The sequence below is a fragment of the Cygnus olor genome, chromosome 2, assembly GCF_009769625.2.
Source record: "Cygnus olor isolate bCygOlo1 chromosome 2, bCygOlo1.pri.v2, whole genome shotgun sequence".
In the NCBI taxonomy this organism is placed as follows: domain Eukaryota; kingdom Metazoa; phylum Chordata; class Aves; order Anseriformes; family Anatidae; genus Cygnus; species Cygnus olor.
In genome coordinates this window covers 17,344,629-17,360,913 of record NC_049170.1, presented here as the reverse complement: position 1 = coordinate 17,360,913, position 16,285 = coordinate 17,344,629, and the positions used below count along the sequence as shown (strand labels likewise).

The 16,285-nt window shown below is 36.1% G+C and overlaps 1 protein-coding gene across 6 annotated transcripts in view; it reads right to left on the bottom strand.

The window, feature by feature from the left end:
• Positions 1-16,285, bottom strand: part of ODAD2 (outer dynein arm docking complex subunit 2) — a 95,223-nt gene that overhangs the window by 60,662 nt on the left and 18,276 nt on the right. The window lies entirely within an intron of this gene.

The following is a 16,285-nucleotide window of genomic DNA, read 5'->3' as shown; positions in this document are numbered from 1 at the left end:
TGTTGTAAACCTGGAAGACTGCTGCACGAAGTCAGACATGAGAAACACTATTTAGTTTATTAAAAAGTAAGTGAAGGTATGATTTATTCGTAGTGAAAGAATACATCTATGAGGAAAAGGAATGTGATCACAGAGCACTCTGCAGCCTATCCTGATGTTTGATGATTTGAAGTAAAAGGTACTCGAATTTACATGACAAGTAAAGTGCAAGTTTTCCACTGTGTGGTTAGTTATCCTTTGGAAGAAATTTCTTAGGGTGACGAAAAGTTTTCCTGCAGTGGAAATTTTTCAGTCAAGATTGGATGTTTTTCTAAAAGATAAGCTCTATTTCAGCCACAGCGACTAGACTAAGACCAAGAAAAAGATCAAAGAATGCATCCTGTTGTAGGCAGAAAGTTAAACCATATGATAACAATCGATTCTTTTGAACCCATAACATAGATCTACTATTAATCAAATCAGAGACGAATCCAGCTGTACAGAAATTGGGAGGGTTGAGCTACCATGGAGCTGCAAAAGAAGCTGGAGTGCATGAACAATGACAACTGGTGCTCAGGAGGAAGTTACAACTTAGTGCACATAGTAAATCAAACTACTGTCTCCACCTCCCAAAAGCCTTTGAATTCCAAGGAAGCTTTGGCTCACACCCAGATTTGAACTGTGCTGCCCAAGTCCATCTATTTTAAATGACACCTTTGAAACTGTCAAAGACTTTGAGCCAACATTTTCCAGAGGAAAATAATTTGCTAATCTGTGTACATCATACCAAAATATAGAATACTGAAAAACTGAGTAATGTTTGCTAATGTGAAACAAGTAGATCTAACCAAAACACTGATATTTTGCAGCATATTTCTTAAACGTAAATCATAGCAGTAAAACAGATACACTGTAAAAAAGTATTTAAATTTAACATGCTCTTCTTCAACAGATACCATAAAAGGTAGCACAGAATCAAGAGTGAGAAAATGCAACCAAAATGAATGTGAGAAAAATACTTGGTAAAATTTCAGATCAGTAAGTTATATCAGACTAAACTTTTCTGTTAATCAATGAAGTATATGTGGATGGCGCTTCACAGCTAATTTTTACTCAAATTTCTTGTAACTACAGATATCCACAGAACTTCCACAGCAAACTGTTTAGAAGTTTTTCTTTTTCTTTTTTTTTTATATATTTTTTTAACATCTGTAACATATGTTGTCCTAAAGGAAGATTTCTACAAATTTGTCATGTTATCTTTTTAACTGTCATTATAGCCTTGACTTCAGAAGAAAATGCTATTTGTGCCTAGCTTTAAGAACATATTTTAATCTATTTTGTACAATACCTCCTATAGAATAAAATATTGTAGCAATTTCTCAAATGTTTTCCTAGAAATCAGTTTATCCACATCTCAAAGTTTACATGATTTTTTTAAAAAAATCCATAAAATATTATTGCCAAACTACACAGAATATTCTGTAGCTCAAAAGAACTAACAGTTGTCCTTTTGTGAAGTTTATGGTCTTTTCATATAGCTTAAGAGTTTGAGATTTATTTTGCTTTGAATTATAAAATAAATAAAAAAAATGCAACAGGTGTTTAAAGAGAAAATTTCGCTTTTTATTACTGTATATAACCGTAAGAAATATATTACTAACCAGACAAATGACATCTCTTCTTTTGAGAGTGCTTCTCCTATAGTGAAACTACATTTATATATAATGTAGTAATTCATATTTCACTTATATGTATTATGGCTGGCATGAGATATTTAATACGGACCAAGATTTAAAAAAATAAACAACTTTTAATTCTCTTATATTAAATCAAAAATAGAACAGTATATGGAAAATATATATGCATTCAGTTTTTTTCAGCTTTGAAACTGAAGCTGAAAATGCACAACTTATGTTTTTAAAGTAAAACCACAATAAAATATTTTTCATGTGTTCTGAAGCATCAGTTCTACAAAATAAGAAATTATACCAATGGTTTCAACGATTATTTTTTTCTTTCTTGAAGTTATCATTACAGCAAGTCTTCCAGTACTTACAACACAGATTTAACATGCATGGAAATACTTACCTCTCCATTAAGTTGACATAAAATCTGCATCATGTTGTTATAACATTTGAAATCTGATATGTTGGATACAAAATAAACTCTACTGGCAGATTAACAATAATTTTTAAGGCTTCAAATTAAACACAGATTTAGTTTAAAATCTGTCTCTCTTCCTATATGGTGGTATAACATATATATCCACAAATTAAATGAAAATGTTAAGAGCATCAATGCTATACTATCAGTAAAACATCTTCTGTAAAATGTATGTAATGTGCATTTTCTGATACTCAGAGCTCATAGATGAGAATTACAGAACTATAAAGATATAAAAATGTATCTATACAATGGTAGCTTTATTAGACAATGATTAGATTTTATACACATTTGGTATCTATAAGTTTGATCTCACTTTCTGTGCTGGGTGGGTGAAAGATTAGGAAAAGACCAGTATGAGAACTTCCCCATAAAACTCCATTACAGTAGGACAGGGTGTGGAGCCTGCCTTTATATTCTTTCCCCAGCTTTAAAGGGCATTTCAGGAATGATGAGAGCTACAGAGATGCCGTGCAAAAGTTGCTGAATAATCTTTTCATTCTTAAAAATGTAAATCAAGATTTAATGTCAAAAGGAATATTAGCCCAACTAGTTTGACTGCCTGTTAAAAATAGGTCATTAAGTTTTATCCATTTATTTTAGTGTAATGCAAAATAACTAACATTTGAATAAGACATACTTTCCATCTGCCTAGGGCATGCTTTTGGTCTTGATTTAAGATATCAAGGAACAGGAAATCTAAAGGTTAATTATCTTTAGTGTTAAAGTAATGAGCTTGTCTGACTTCATCGCTTTTTTTTTTTTCAATGTTTTGAAAATGTGGGTACCAGAACAAGATTTGCTGGTTCAAAATCAGTCTTACCAACAGTGTACAACAAGGTAACCTTTCTTCCCTAAGCCTACTCACTGCTCCCGTTTATGAAACAGAGCACTTGCTGTCTTTGCCCTAGAAGTACTGAGCAACTCTTAGTTGCTTTCATGTTAACCTTGAGAAATTTCTAGAGTAACTGTTTCCTGAAGACAGCCCCTCGTCATACAGGCATGTTCTGAATTCTGTGTGCCCACCCACTTAACTTCACACCAGGGCATCATGAAACAAACTGAATGTGAATGGAGACACCCTGCCAAGCAATTCAGATCTGTCTTTGAGAGCCTGTCCTGTTATTCCACGTTCTTCGCCATTTTTGATTTTCAGGAGTGACTTGATATTCACGTGCGTAACTCTTAAAAAAAAGTTAACCAGTGTTTGGCTTAGTCAGTTCTATACTAGAAATAACCCTGCTGGTGATGTTTCACCAGGTATGACTATGCATCAGTTACTCCATGCTGAGTGCACAAGATGCAAGCTTATGCAAGATGCATAAACTTTTGCTTGCATCCAGGTCCCCTTTTCACTAGCTCATTTAGCATCCTATCTTTCTCCATTTCAAAACCTAGACCTAGGTTTCTTCCTAGACCTATTTTCTATTATTTATTTTTATTAACTTTTATTATCATGAAATTTTTTAAACATAAAATTTCTGATTTCCTTCTCTTCTTTTAAAAAAATATTGATCCATAATAATGAGATAATATAGATAACAAATTACAAAATATGCAGGCTTAAGATTTCAATACCACATATTCCATCCTAAGTAAAACCCTTCCCAGTCAATATAAAACTTTAAATTTTGAAACAATGATCTCATTTCAGTAAGGCTAAAGAAGAAAGATATAAAATTTCCTCTAGAGTCATCTCTGGAAAGGCTAAATATCATTAAAGTTTTTGCAGATGTTCTGCCAGCAGGCGGAAACATTAGCTTTTCAGACAGCTGAGACAGTGGAGGAGCTGTACAGGAGACCTATAGAACATCAAACCCAATTATTGTCATCTGGTACAGTCCACATTATGGCATGCATTGTCCTCTTCCTTTTGTTTGAACCCTCCAACATCATCTGTGGCATAACTGTGCCACTTTGACAGATATGACAGCATTTTATATAGATCTCCCTACAGTAGGGACCTGTATCAGAGTTTAGAATTGTCACAGCTGAGACTAAGGGAAAGCTGGTTTTATGAGAAAGGCACCACACCATGCCTAGACTCAGGATACCAGTGAGCTTTCTGAGTCCTTTGACAGAATTCCTGTCTGCTACTGTCCAGGTTTCTTCTCCCTGCATCTCTGTTCCCTGCTTTCAACTGAAATCTAAAGGCATTATTGGAGTACAAGCAATAAAAGTACTAACAAGACTATAAAGAAACTGATTCCAACTGTATTGTCCAATTCATAGGAAAATGTATGTACATGCATGGAAAAATAAAAATATTACAATGAAGTTGCAGTGCATTTCAGTTTCCTCAAAGAAAGCAAGATTAAATAAAATGAAAATTACACAACTTTTGGCTCACAAACATCTCTATAAATACGGTCCCTATTTGGAGGTGGGTTTTTTAATTAATCTATTCATTTAGTATGTGGATTAAGAGTGAGTATGACTGAATATAACATAATATGTAATAACGTATAACCTAATATATTTCTTTTTTCCAGAAAAGGAAATATTGTTTTAAACTGCAAGGGCAATGCCAGGGATTTTTTTGTTCTCTTTAGACCTATGGCTGAAATTTAGTTTGCCACAGCAAAAGTTCATTTTATTTACTGTATCAGGAAAGTACTGGATGGATACCTTAATGTGCATGTCTATGATAGTATGCCTATGACTGAAAAACAGGAATGAAAATTGCTGTTGGTGGGTGGTTTTGTCATTCCTATGTAAAACAATACTCTCGTTTTGATTATAAGTATATATAATCTAAATGCTTACTACGATATACTTGAAAAAATTAAAACTGAACATATCAAGTCAATATAGTTTTAGAAAATACCAAACAAAACCAGTAATTTTATGTTATCTGAAAGAAAGTAGGTCAAATTATTGGGACTGTTATTGTGGTATCAGAAATTACTTCATTAAAATCCATTAATGGGATGAAAATAATCATAGAACAAAAACATTGTTGAAGTGGAATCCAAGCCCAAATTGCCACTTTTATAAAACAATAAAGTCAAAATTTAAGTGGTAAACTATAAAACAGAATTCTTCATTTACACCTTTAAGACTTAGTGATTTTGTATTGAACTGGACTCTCAAATCTCAGATCATTTTGTAATTTATAGCTCAAAAATGCATATAAATTTTGATAATGCTTAATGGAAGACTGAGTATTGCAGTGTAATATGCATAGTACGCTTCAGCAAGGCAATTTTGCTATGTTAGTGAACCTCTAAACACTCTGAGTATTGTTTTGGTTTAAATACTAGTTCCAATTTTTCATTTTAGTTTATAAAACATACAAGCTGCAACTTGTTAGAGATGAGTTATGGACAAGTATAACTGAGTTATGGAATAATTCCCTGCCCCATTTCCTGAATCTTCTGGAGTTCTTGGGCTACAGCCTGGCAGCGTGTAAACCATACAGATTAGTATAACTAAAGCCAGTGGAAAATCACAGGCAGCACAAAATCACAAAATCCAAAACGTTTATATTGGACTACAAGTTTTAGTGCACAGAAGTCGCATGGTTTTGGTTGCAGATTAATTCCTTTACCCTGCTTCTATGTCACAGTGGCAGAAGTGACATATATGTTAGGACCCAGACACTGACTTAAACTTGTCATGATATTTTATGAAAGTGAAAAGAAATTACTTTTCAAACAAAAGAAAAAGTCTATTATTATTATTTTTTAAGCGAACCAGAACTTGATTCCCTCTTGAAAACTCTCTCTAGACATGTATCCATTCTGTTAGCTTTCCTTTTCTGATGCACAGCAATTGGATTCAGTTATAGAGTAGATTAAGAGTCAATGCAGTTCACATGCAAACATATGAACTTTTACTTCATTGGACTAGGAACAGTAGAATGCTTTTCCCAGTAACTTCTCAATCCTGACAGTTGGAGAGAAGTGAAATGCTGACCCAAAAACCCAGAAAACCTGGCCAAGGTAATATATAATAACTTAACAATGCAAGGTTATCTTCTTTCATTTCTGAAGTTTTCATTTTAGCAGTGTATTTGTTCCTCAGTTGCATCTGGACAATTTTGTAGAGACAATGGACCAGTCTTTTCAAACCTAGATAAATTTGGAGGGGAAAAAAATTAATGTGGGCAACAAACCCACAATCCCACTGTGATTTCTAGATCAGATTACTGCAACAGATGTTAATTTGAGATTTAATCTAAGCTACTGCTACTGCAAAATGTAACTATTCAAGAGAATGTGTAAGCTCTAAGTCATGCTGAGTTTTAGCTCTGGCTTAGGTTTTAGTTACCACAGGCCGCCTGTAGTACCTTTGGTACCCATTCCGGAGTTCAGACTTACTTTATCTGGCAAAGCAGCTTGAGGTAACTGTATCTATGGAGTAAATCTTAGATCATCTCCAACTCAAACCATAAGCTCCCAATGACACACCAGCATGAAAGAACTCAGCCTCAACAACCATCGAAGACTTCCTCTACCCGCCATGACAGATCCTTTCAGCATATGCACATTGCTTGACTTCATGCACAAGCCACGACCTTCCTCAGTTCTCTGTAAGAGAAGTCACCTTCCTTGGTCTTGGTACCATGTCATCCCTTCAGCAGTGCACTGCCTTCAGCTGTCACTGTCACCAATACAGATGCAGTCCCTGTACAAGGGATTTACCTCAGAATTCTCAATGAAAGGATCTTGGTTTTGGAAAGTTACAAGCACCGGTTACATGCAATGTCATCAAATACACACTTGACCTGCCTGATGAGCATCAGAAACATGACTAATACCATTCATAACTTGACAAAACACCTTCAATTGTGAGATTAAAGAATATATTCATAATCCATCTTCCTGCCTGCTCTAAAGGGATGGTAACTATGTATATAAAAAGACTGCTCTCTTCGTAATCAAGCTTGGAGAACCATCTGGGACATTAATATTGGATACAATGAGCGTGCACCACACGGAAGTCTGCAGCATTTGTGTTCTCTTTAGACCTAGAGGACAGTGCCGGTAGGATACCTGCCTTGCCGGTAAGCCTCAATACCCTATACTGCCATAAGTCAATAGTGCCTACATAAATAATACACAGTCTGACTACACAGTTACATTCAGACACTTCATCATGAGTTGTTTAAATGTAAACAAGTATCTGGACACTCTATATTCTGAACAAGGCTTCCTGCAGGCTTGACTACTACAAGGCCAGCAAGGAGTCCTTTTACCAAGTTTAAGGGAGTCAGGTCATGGCATTCAGGAATAACTTAATTCAACCTAAAACTGCTACAGTACTATACTGTCCTCTTCCAAGCGGGCTATCCCCTTAAATTTACATATTTGAGCACAGTTACATGCAAACATTTTTTTTGGTACAGGCTTCTCCCTGTCATTGGTCTTACCCACCTTCTTTCCTCCCTTTCTACTTCAGTCTCTGGCTGGAGTCATAGGCAATGCTCATGACTCACAAGCCCTTGATACAAACTTACCCAGGCGTAATGCTTCAATGGCCTGCGAAGTGTCTCTTTGAATTGAACAGTGAACACTTTGGGCTGGTGTCCTTAGCTGTGCTTCCCTCCCATCTCATAAGGACGCCCTTTATGCTGCCTATACAATGTCCCTCTTGCAGACCTTGTTTGCATGTAGTTGTCCTGCCTTGGAGTGGAGGGATAGGAAGAAGGATCAGAAACACTGAAATGAAGCTGATAAACAGAGGAAACAACAGTGCTAAGGGTACCAAATAGGCTGAGAAAGCCAAAAGATACTAATTGAATAAAAGATTTCAAGAAAAAAAAAATATTTCAGAACTGCTAAATATGGCTAGATTTGGCTTGCAAGAAAAAACAAACAGGCTCTCAGAGGTATTACGTGCCAGTATGGCTAAGTGAGAACAGCCACTTGGGCTAATATAGACTAAAGTAAATCAGAATGCCAAGACATAAACTTAAAAGTGATTCTTGGGTAAAAGGATTAAATGTGCTTTCTCTCATAGAACAGTATGCCAATAACTTAAATTCATAAAATTCCTCAAAGAAAAGACATACATATTTTAGTGATCAGAAGGCAGAATGCATCTGAGTAGAAATTATGGGATTTTTTTACTTTCCTGTTGCTCACTCAACATCAGTCTCAGGAAGGTGTCATAAAATCACCACATTGCTTTATTTGGACAGCTAATTCTTTCAAATTCATTCCAGATGTTTATTTACTCTTGCTTTTCTCCAGAATCCTGATAGTTTCTCCCTCCGCTCACCAACACTCTGTCAAAAGAACCATCCTGAAAATGACAGGATACTTTGCATTCCACCCCTGGAAGAACTCCAAAGACAGTGCAGCATCTGCTGATGAGAAAGTAAAAAGCTGTGCAAAGCCATTAGGTCTGATCTACTGAAACTCTTCGGAAGAATCAGTAGCAAGACAAACCTGTAAGATGCTGATCACATACATACTGTCCATGTAAACAAAGCTCAAGCACAGTCACCAAGCTGGTGAGGCCAAAGCTAGAGCATGGCTATCTAGCACGTGCTTGTCAGTTGATTTTCCCTGATTAATAACTGCCAATTTGTTTCTGTTAACAAAAAGGCTGATCTTTGGAAAAGTACTCTGAAGCAAAAAGGCCAAAAAACATTCAACCCCCGGATTTCCAAATACCTAAAGAATTTGTAATATGAGTAAACATTCAAAAGACTACTTCATATCACTTATTGAAGACTTCAAATGCACAAAGGAGTGTTGGGATGGAAGTCATCTGACTAAGCTCACTAACCTACAAACATCCTACATTCCTGACTATTAACATCGAGTCATCAATAGCCATCCTACATTCCTGTTAACTCAGATCAGGTCAACAGTGAAGCTGAAAACATGATCCATCTCACCCTGAATTAGATACTTAAAATATCAGATGAATCGCATCCTTAAAATGCCTAATTTTTTCCATGGATCATAAAGGTAGTGTTGAATGACAAGCTCAGCTACAAATGCCTACTCTGTTTATATTTAGAGATAGATGAGATGAATCTAATCTCTGTATTGACTTCTATGTCTTGATACTAGAACAAAGATATAGCCCTCTCCCTACTTTTGGTCACTTATATTTTTTAAAAGAACATACACAAATTAGCAGGGTTGAATTGGAAAGAAAAAAGGGTCTAGTATTAAATTAAAAGAAGCAGCAGCCTACACAAACAACAGTCTTGTTTTTTAATTTATCATTGATACTTGTAAATCCTGATTTCATACTTGGAGATGTGACCTATGCTGCACCTAATACACATATACTAGTCTAGGTCGTGTGTGATAGTGTCAGGCCACGTGAGCAATTTTGAGGTTGCATAGCACTTGGCTAACAAAGAGAATAAAAGCCTTAATGTTATTACAGTGAACCCATGAAGAAAATTTAACGAGGTTGCATTAAGAAAGACCTGTGCCTTTATAGACTACTAAGAGCTAGCAAAGCTGTTTAAGTTTCATAAGCACTGAGCAAACAGAAAAAACAATGTGATTCAAAACCAGTTAAAAAAAAAAAGAAAAACAAAATTATAGCAATAGTTTGCAAAAATCTAAGAGAAAAAATGTTCTTTGGAGAAGTAATTTTTTTTTAAATATATTAAAAACTGAAGTCAGTAAGAGCATAGGAAAAATAAATATAGATGAGGACATGGCAGAAGCACAGGCATGCTTCTGTAATAACTGTACATAGAAAACTGTGATTAAATTGAGCTGAGATCCAATGTGGAACATTTAAGACCAATGCGGAATGTTGTTCTTAAAACTCTTGGTAGCTTTCAGACACAATCATGTTCTTTAGGAAAGACAACAACTTGATTATCTATTTCATGATTATAAAATCTTAAGTCAGACTGAGACAGATGTGGTGATTTACAATTATGTTACAGGTATAGTAGTTGTGATGTTAAAGCAGTAGCACATTAATTTATATAACATACCTGCTTTTACAATAGAATAAAATTCCACAGAAAGGGGAGAATTATACTTCAGTTATTTTACATTCTTTACCTTTGCCCTGAATTTTTGACGGATCATCTCTTCTTTCTTGTTTTCCATTGAAATCTACTTTTTTTTTCTCCTGTTTTTCTCTTTATGTCTATCTTGCCTTTCATCTCATCAGCTACAAAACACTTAGGAATGGGTAATCCTTAGAACATTAATTAACCTCCACTATACAGAAATTCCTCAGAATCAGTGTTTATGGTCAAAAATCAACTGGCAGTTACGTATTTTATATGTCTCATGATGAAGAATGATTGTTTGTACAGTATTTTGAGGAGAGAGCTATGCAAGTTCTTCAGAGTTGCCAATTATAATAATAATTTGAGAGTTCTCCATTTGCCAATATTTTCTACCCAGTAAATTTATCATAAAAAAGATTTCTTTTTCATGATCAGCACTGGCTAGATTGTTAAAAAATACATATCTTAACTATAAAATGTAGTTTTTCCATGTTTTTATCCCATTCTTTTTTCAGCAAGCATGTTCTTTTCAGAAATTTAAAAGAAAATCTTGGCTAATACCAGAAGATAGGAACAAGAGACGTTCACGAACAGTGGAGAAGAGAGGGATATAAAAAGATCACCTGCCAAGGCTGACAGGTTAGCCAAATATGTGCCTAGAAATACTAGCAGGTGGCACACGATTATGGCTCATATATTTGTTATTTTCTGAAGAATATCAGTCTACCCCTTTGCCAAACTACAGCAAAATTATTTTTTCATCTTGATCCTTCTGTTCAGTTGAATAACCTCCTTCATATTCTCCCAACATGTACTTTCATAAGGGAAGATAAAAGGTTTATTGTTAGATACTCTACCAATAAGGTAGTCTAAAATATATGCAAATTTGGTCAGTCCTGGAAAAATGCATTACACTGGTAAACTTATTTTATATGTGAAAATATTTTCTATCTCCTCATATACACTTATTTACTATTTAGTAGCTAAAATACAGTTTCATGCAAGCCTTGCTAATATATTATTATAAAGGAAAAACAGTTAACTCTTAACCACAGATTATGAAAAAAATAATATAATGTGAAATATATTTCCTATACAAAATAGATATTTTTGCTACTGCTATTAGGTTCTAATATTTGACTCTGTTGCACATCAAGGACCTGATTTCAAGATTACTGATAAATTCCTTTGATAATATTGCACACAAAATAATTTCTAAGTTGATTACATATCTACCCAAATTCATACCTTTTATGTTAACTATCCAAGTATTCAGCTATGGCTGTAAAGTTCTACCCAACAGTAAATCTTCCTGAGAAAATGGAAACCAAATTAAGAAAGACAGTTAGTTCCTCAAAAATTGTACTTGCAATTCTCTGGGCAAATTATTCAGGGATATCAGAAAACATTAGAGATTTTAGACTTTTTCTGTGAATACCAGAAAGCTTTAAAGCAGTATTAAAATGTGTAAAATCAGTAAAACAAGGAATTAATACTTTAGTGGGTACACTGTAACACTAATACCATTTTTTCTTGTCTTATACAACTTAAAATAACTTTTAATTAGTTTCACTTTAAATGAATTAGTATTGGAAGTCACATTTTATTCCTTAGGCTAAAATGTTCAGGTCTGTTTTGAGGTTCAGTGTTTGAAAATAAAACAGAATCACTATTCTGCTACTCCCAAAATTGATTTCTTAATCCATGCATAGTTTATGAAGTTGATTTAAAATTTTATAATGAGAACTAATGTAATCTTAATAATATGGAACATGTCCAACACCACTGTAACTTAAGAAAGCTATACTTTTCCATTATACAGTTATACCATGTCTATACTCTATTTCACACAAATTTTGAAAATAATATTAGTCACATCAATGTCTTCCCAAGTGCCATAAATTTATAATTGGTTCATATAAAAGAGTTGCTGTATACACCACCTGCTAAACTGCAGGAGGGCTAAGATTGCTACATAACACTCTTCGGCTAATCTTTCATTTGCACAAGAAAAGAATCAATTATTTTGAAAGACTGGATGTCTTCTGTCACAAAATTTTATGAGGAAGTTTCAGATAGCTAAAACTTCAGACCCCAGATATGACAAGTCTCAGCTTAGAGACAAATCGTGATTGACTTTATACTAATGCATAGTAGGGAAGTATGTGAATCACTGTTGCTGCTCCTCCTTCCCTCTGAGCAGAGAAATGCTACACTGCAAACCACGCATACAGATTGCAAAAGTATTCCCCCACACATACAATTCTGCCACTTAAGATTGTGGTCCTCAAATGTCATGAAACAGGCTCCCTGTTCCTGTAATAGTTTCAACTTTCGTTATCCACATTTCTAACTTTCATGCACACATGGATTTCCTGCACTCTGGTTTGCCCCAGCACCCTAAATTTCAACCTCCAGATGCCTTTCTGTCATTTCCTGGGGAAGAAAACCCTCCCACACTGTTTATCAACAATATCTAAGGGAACATCTTATTCCAAATCCTTCATCTTAGCTCCCGGCAGAGCCTCCCTCCATATTTTCACTGTCTATTTGACTTTCTGCATTCCTAACCTGTACATTTCCTCCCCAAGAATGCCAGTACCCTCCACGTACAAAAACCTCAGCCATGGAACCACTGTGCCTTCCTGCAAGCCAACACACAGCTGCATTTCCCTGATAAATTTGAGCTCCCTGAGAAAAGGAAATAAATTCTGTCTGTGGTACAACAGCCACAGTACAGCCTTCTGCCTCTGCTCTGCTCACACTGTGAAGGGGATGACGGACTGTAGCTCTTGTCCAACCAATTCTCACTGCAACACATGCACTAGAAGAACTAGACCCATAGCTCTGATCTCTTTGACTTTCATTTCCCTAAGCAAGTTGCCTAGAAATAAATGAGGACTTCTGAGGGGACCTGGGGAGAAAGAAAAGGGTAGGGCTGAAGATCAGGAAGAATATTCCTGCACATTCTTGTCTTTCTGGTCTGTTTGCCATCTTCACATAAGACAAGCCCAACACAGATGGGCCTTCCGCCAGCTACAAGAGTGGTGCTTGAAGCAAGCAGTCTTCCAAAGGGCCTGCTAAAATGCAGCTGTGGAGTGGACCTGTATAAACCCAGTGCATCCAGTAGTTGTTTCAAACTTCTTGGCCAGTGAAAGAGATTTCACTGGGGCACGTGACAGATGTCCTCTGTTCCCACCGTCCACTTCCACGCAGCACCTGGGCACATCTGCACCTGGGAGCTGGTGTTCAAGGCCAGGCTTGAGGTACATTCTCCCTAGCTCCTGTGCACACCACAGCCTTTCTCCAGCTCCCAGACCTGGCACAAGATGAAAACAGCTGGGGAGAGGCATCAGGTTTGTTCACCTCTGAAGTAGAAGAACAATGCTGCTCTAGGAAAGGATTTGCTCAGACTGGAATCATTTAAAACAGAAACAAAATCATTGGATATTTTACAGGAAGTGTGAAACTTGACTGGTTTCACTAGTGTACCCCTGAAACAGACCCAAAAATAGAATGACTTTCCAGGTAAGAAACTGAAGGAAGAAATCTGTAGTTGCTATGGTCCTGCAGCCCTCTATCTGGAGCTCACCCTGGCATAGGAGTACACGTAAATCACACCCTTACAGGGAACCAAAACTGAGCGACACAAGGGCTTAAAGGATTAAAGACTTATTCTGAGATTAGAGTTATTCCTGGCACAGTCACTAGCCCCAGATCACCTCTCAACATCTCAATTTTATCTTAAAACTGGCAATAATCAGTGCTCGACAGCAGGCAGCACAAAGCATGGTGCCTAGCTCTCACCACTTCTCTTTTTTTTTCCCCTCAGTGAACAACCCCAGCTCTGCCACAAGAAGATTCTGCACTGCTACCCCATGATCCCCATTTCTACCAAAAAGGTCACTGTAAAATATGGTCTCGTCACCCTATTCCTAAAATTTTTCACATGTCAAATGTAGTCCTTTCCCCAGAAATCTAATACTTCAGAAAGACTATTTTAATAAATAATGTAAAATCTGAACCAGACTGTGACAGTGAGATTCACTCAGGATAAACATCAACAGAGTGCCTCATTACAATTTTATCTACTCTAGCCCCAAAAGATGCCTACCACAACGCCATCACCAAGCTCACTGTTCTCTCCTCGCTGCCCACTCTTAAGCCGATGGGGAGACATGCAGGAGCACACATGTTCTATCTTCTGTTTCACAGCCCTGGGAAGCCTGAAGGTAGGACAAGGAGCCAGACCACAGAAGCAGCTGCTTCCCAGTGGAGCAATTCCAACATGGCTGCTCTTTCCCAGAAAGGAAGGGAAACGGGGAAGGGCAAAAAGTCAGAAGGGAATTTCCCCTGCATTGGATTTTTGTCTATGTCAAAAACTGTACCATCTGCAGGTACAGACCACAGGACCCAGCAAGTTTGCTTTATACAGGAAGCAACTGTCTCTTTAAGACAGCAATCCAAGAGTGGTATAAAACCTACGTATCTTTCAGGTTTTATGGAAGTTTAGCATTTGCAAATTGATCTGTTATAGAGTCTTGCTGAACTGTGAATCCTGTTTACTTTAGCAGACATTCAAAAATTGTTGCACCTATGAATTACTGTATTTTCTAACTTTGTATATCCAACATCTATTATTTAACGCATGTTATTTGATTTTTTTAAGATGTGCAAACAATGTATTCAACGTTTGAAAACACACGAGTCCTCCAAAATGTGTTTCTATATAAATATGCTTGTAGGTACTTAAATAACATAGTCATAAATTTATTTTCTCTTATGTTGCATGTGTCATGAACACTTGCCTACATGAACAACAAGAATGCCAAAAAATCTCCTAAGTCTAGCCAGAAATGCAGTATTTATACTTGAATTAAAATGAATTCCATGTGCAAGCTAAAGTAGCACTCCATCAATAAAGCATTTCAACCACTGTCTGTGGTATGGCACAGAGGCATCTCTTTTCAGCTTTATCTGACACTAGGGATTTCTTGCTTTACGTAGCTAAAAATTGACAGAAAATTATTTTATTTTCAAGTTCTTTGTTTAATTTATTTCTAATTTGAAGAGCTATTGGAAGACGGGGTGTGCATGACTACAAGTATACATCTGAACTTTCAAAACAAAACCTTTTCATACGATGGAATTTTGTATCACAAATACTTCCTATCAGGTTTTCACAATATGATCAAAAGTACTCCCCTTTCTAATTCTAGTTCTAAGCCATTAAGCAATTTTGCTGTTGACATCATGAACAATATATACTCCATTCTAAAATGGAGGAGCATGAAAAATATATTTTCCTATTTGCTATTCTCACACTTCATTCAAAATGGTTTCATGCAAGTGTAGGTATGTTTCAGTACTGAATCACATCCAACACTAAAATCCAAACATGTCTATATGAAGAATCTAAAGAGGAGAGGGAGCTTGAGAAATATATTATCAGGAGAGAAGAGCCTTAAAGCCTTTGGTAAAGAGGTGGTACACAGATGGGCCAATTAAAAGATTTTTGTGAATTTATCAACAGTAGGGATTTTCAAGTATGCTCTCCAGGAGGACCTCTGTAACATGGTTACTTCTCTCAACTCTCAGCAGACTACAAAGAAGTGGATCACAAAACAGACAGAAGCAAGCTATTGATTGATTGAAAGATTTGAAACATCTTGAACTCTAATTACATGCAAGTAGAAAAATTTACATCACACAAAGTGTATATGTAGTGTGCTTAGCATTAGGGTATAGCTGAAAAAGTTAAATGCTGGATGTTACACCAGATTAAACTTGCAAAGGGTTATTTTAGCATAGCCACAGTAACAAGAATATAAAGTTCCAACCTAGAAATGATAAGGTATAATGAATTGTAGGGACTTGTATTTATCAATGCATTTCTGTGCTTCTTCAGCTACAGAAAATAGAATAGGTCCTACAGCAAATAGAATAGGTCCCACATGGACAAACTCAGAACAAGTAGCGAGAGTGCATTAAGAGACTGAGTTACTTTTCTACAATGGTTAAAGGACTGGAAGGAGCCAAAGCCGTTCTTACTCGTCGCTAGTATATCTGTTGAACTAAATGCCAGCCCCATCATTTTTATCTGTCAGATGAGCATACGCTGTAGCTGTACTCCAAGAAACAGATAAGACAGTGCTTTTATTAGTAACTTACATTACTTAAATTCCTGTACAAACT